Below are 374 nucleotides of genomic sequence, written 5' to 3'. Positions count from 1 at the left end.
TGATAGTGGGCATCAGTGACTAAAATAGCTGTTGGTTTAGTTAAGAACTGTCTGTCAGATTGAATGTTTAGCTGTGTTTTAACACATACTAATTAGGTTGTGTTAACTAACAATGACTGTTAGTTAGACATAACATAGACATGTACTTCTTTTTGTTCAATGTCTTCTTCAATGACTTGGAAGATGGCAGAGTGCAACCTCAGCAAGTTTGCAGATGACACAAAGCTGGGGAAATTAGTAGACATGCTGGAAGGTAGGGTTAGGATTTGGAGAGACGTAGACAAACTGGAGGAGTAGGCCAAAAGAAATTTTATGAGGTTCAACAAGGACAAGTGCAAAGTCCTGCACTTAGGATGGAACAATCCCATGCACCA

Source organism: Gavialis gangeticus, unplaced genomic scaffold (genome assembly GCF_001723915.1).
Source record: "Gavialis gangeticus isolate Ggan-Ray unplaced genomic scaffold, GavGan_comp1, whole genome shotgun sequence".
NCBI classification, from domain to species: Eukaryota; Metazoa; Chordata; order Crocodylia; family Gavialidae; genus Gavialis; species Gavialis gangeticus.
Note: the sequence above shows the minus strand (reverse complement) of the source record.